At 43.3% G+C, this 3842-nt stretch overlaps 1 pseudogene; it reads right to left on the bottom strand.

The window, feature by feature from the left end:
• Positions 1 to 204: 204 nt before the first annotated feature.
• Positions 205 to 322, bottom strand: LOC126268460 (5S ribosomal RNA; annotated as a pseudogene).
• Between the last annotated feature and the right edge of the window lie 3520 nt (positions 323 to 3842).

Raw genomic sequence — 3842 nt, 5'->3', positions numbered from 1 at the left:
ATATAATCGTCTCCACTCCGTCTACAGGCCACAAGTGGCCTACCGGTACCGTCCGACCGCCGTGTCATCCTCAGCAGAGGATGCGGATAGGAGGGGCGTGGGGTCAGCACACCGCTCTCCCGGTCGTTATGATGGTATTCTTGACTACTATTCAGTCGAGTAGCTGCTCAATTGGCATCACGAGGCCGAGTGCACCCCGAAAAATGGCAACAGCGCATGGCGGCCTGGATGCTCACCCATCCAAGTGCCGACCACGCCCGACAGTGCTTAACTTCGGTGATCTCACGGGAACCGGTGTAGCCACTGAGGCAAGGCCGTTGCCTATATAATCGTCTCAGCGTTTCATTTTCTTTTTGATGCGCCAATTTCCCATTTTCCCCCTATGTCTCTATCTCTTGTGGGTCCCACAGACATGATGATCTAAACAACATTTTGTGCTAACTACGTTGATAAGTTACAGTAGAGTGCTTAAAGTACTGAATGTTATAATATAGAGCGAGTAGGCTGTGCGATTACCATTCATTGCAAAATATTTTTTTTTTTTTTTATTCCGTCATGTATGATAGCGGCCAAACAAATAGGCTACGCCAAGAAATGTGTTTGTATACTGACTTACTGTAGGAGGGGTTCCTTTAGTACGCATGACAGTACAACCACACCTTAAGAGTTAAAGGACTTGTTCACTTGCACCATTTCAATAACTTGCAAAAAGAGTGAAGTGACACTTGGTAGAATTGGTTTCAGAGAGCTGGCATTACTGGCCAAGATAACGTTCCTGCCTGTAAGGTCTCTTCCGCAGAACATTAATGCATTTGCTTGTTCTTGGATCGAAGAGTCAGTTCGGAAAAGCTGTGTATACGAAGCGGGCTGTGAATACGGTATAAAGACAAGTAAGTGTATTTTCTGTTTAACATGCATCTTTCTGTAATATGGCGATCAGCTTCCTCTCTAAGCACTAAATTTAATAATTTGTTTTACAGAACTTTTTTAGTCTTTATGAACGATTTTACAACAAAACAGTCTGATTCGAGTTCCATGCGTTACTGCCGTCTAGTGCACATGCGCTGATTCGCGACATGTATATCCCGCGCGAATCGTATAATGTATTAGGCCTACCACAATCCGTTTGCAGCCCAAACTTGAACGCTTGGCGCACTGCCATATAGGTGTACACAGAGGCGGTGAGAAGGGGGGGGGGATATGGGGGCTAAAGCCTCCCCTCCCCCAACGGAGTATCATATTACACTGGATAAAATGACTTCAGAAATCAGCGAATTTATTACTTCAACAGATTCAGAAGGAGAATTGAAACTACGGAAGAAAAAGTGGTTTCATGAAAGTAAAAAATATGAAACAACAACTGAAGAGATAAAGAACTGTAACAAGCAGTTTTTCCCAAATGTTTATGTTTTACTTTAAATATCTGGAACTATTCCTTCACCGCAAGCACTTCTGAAAGAAGCTTCCATACTTTGAGACGAATAAAGATTAATTTGCGTAACACAATAGGGCGGTTGAGACTAAGTGGATTGGCTCTTGCAAACATCCATAAAGAAAGAGATATGCACATTGAAAATATCATTGACGTATTCAGTAACAAGAAACAGAGACGAATGAGCATGACAAATTGGGCAAAAGACGGAAATAACGAGTGAATTTGGTTACAGAATTTTTTTTAATATTCGTGTCAAGTTCAAGTTTTTACATTCATGTCATCTTCTGTATCCAGAAAATAAATGATTATTTATTTGTTGTAAGTTGCCTTCTTATGGTTTATGTAATTTCTAAAATATCCCATGTTAAAACAACTTTTTATTTTACCCTGAACTCCAAAACAGTTACGAAAAACTTCTTTAAGCAACACCAAATTTTACCAATTTGTCGGTGGAGGACTCTCCTTTTGCTAAGCGATATTCCATTCCCCCAAACCATCTCCCCCCTCCCCATTGGCCCCCACCTTCCCCTCATTGACCGAGGTCAAGTATTGCCTCTGGGTGCACACCTTAGATTCATGTTGTTCAAAAATGGTTCAAATGGCTCTGAGCACTATGGGACTCAACATCTGTGGTCATCAGTCCCCTAGAACTTAGAACTACTTAAACCTAACTAACCTAAGAACAGCACACACATCCATGCCCGAGGCAGGATTCGCACCTGCGACCGTAGTGGTCACGCGGTTCCAGACTGACGCGCCTAGAACCGCACGGCCACACCGGCCGGCATTCATCTTGTAATGAGGCTTAATTGTCATAATCTCGCCAGACGACTCGAGATATATACTACTGAATTCGTATGGAAATAGAGACGGACAACTAAGTGGCTAAAATTTTAACAGTTTCAAAATCATTTTTGCGAGGCCCCCACAGGCGGGAGGTAGTCAGCAGACGCAGACGTCTAACGCAGCCACTGGTAGTGAGTGCTGTTGGACGCTGAGATCTGGAGTGAAATCGACGTTGTGACCCTTCGCAAAGGTGTTTCATTGGTTTAAGGCCAGAACTTTTGGTAGGCCATTCAGGACTGCTATTGTCCACTTGACCCACCTTACCACTTGTGTAAAATAATGCCACGTTAACAAAGGTAGGTTGAATTTAAAAAATAACTATAAACTGAATGACTATATTCGAAAAGGTAAAATAGAGTGAGGTCAAAACTGGAATAAGGAACTTTTTCCCGTTGTGGAGGAAAAGTTGTTCTTGAATTGCAACAATGGACAGTTAAAATATCCCAAAGCAGCATGGCGCCATCAAATAAACATTGTGTTACTTACGGGTATCTAGCAGTAAGGAAAGTACTCTCGACTTCTTCGAGAACCTTGCTACTTTTCTCTGGGTGCGGTGGAGCCCATTGCACAGAAAACCACCACGAAAGAAAGCACACGGCAACCCACGTACCGTTATGAAGTACGCCGCACCGCTCAACTGTTGTGGGTAAGAGGACCAATTGCCGCACTGTGGTGCCCTACTGATTGTTGCGTATGCGCTCATGACCGATGCCCACGAGAATACAGGTAATGGCGGATGCGCTGCAGCACGTGATAATGCAGGTCTTAAGAGTGCACGCAACCGTCTCCGGTGCGAAGCGAGTAACTACGGAGTGTTCTAAAAGTCTCTCCACAGTGCCGTATGCCGCAGTGAATATACCGAAATGAAACTCCGTGAAATACAAGTTATTAATATATTCATTATTCATTTTTACTTACAAATTTTCACATTAAATGTTGAAAGTGTCCCCCCCCTGTTGTTGTATACATAATTCAATTCCTCTAATCGTGTTTCCAAACACAAGCTGTAACATTTCTTTTGAGACAGAAGCAGTGAAAGTGGATATTACACTTTTCAATTCATCGATGGATTTTTGACGGTTTTTATAGACAGTTGCTTTCGCTGCACCCCAGAAGAAAAAGTCAGGTGGTGTTAGGTCGGGAGATCGTGGAGGCCAAAGTCCCTGTGAAATTACGCTGTCACCAAAAACATCAGCAAGCAGTGACATTGAAACGCGAGCTGTATGCGCGGTTGCACCATCTAGTTGAAAATAACCGTTCAGTATTTCACTTAACACAAGTTCTCCTATGAATGGGCACAGAATATCACTGCAGTATCCTTGTGCGTTTATTGCTTTGTTGAAACCCAGGCAGGCGAACAATCATACGGCACGCGCGGCTAACAATCATACGGCACTGCGGAGAGACTTTTTGAACACCCGGTGTTTCAGACGAGTTCGATAATTCCTGACTGTGCGTTTAAATGCATGCAAGTTCTCGATAGAACACGACAAAATTAAGAGCTTTAGTGGGTACCTTTTCAATTAAATACTGATTTTCTGTGGGCCCTGCACAGAACCGA

Source organism: Schistocerca gregaria, chromosome 4 (assembly GCF_023897955.1).
Source record: "Schistocerca gregaria isolate iqSchGreg1 chromosome 4, iqSchGreg1.2, whole genome shotgun sequence".
Lineage (NCBI taxonomy): Eukaryota > Metazoa > Arthropoda > Insecta > Orthoptera > Acrididae > Schistocerca > Schistocerca gregaria.
This window is presented reverse-complemented; position numbering and strand designations above follow the sequence as displayed.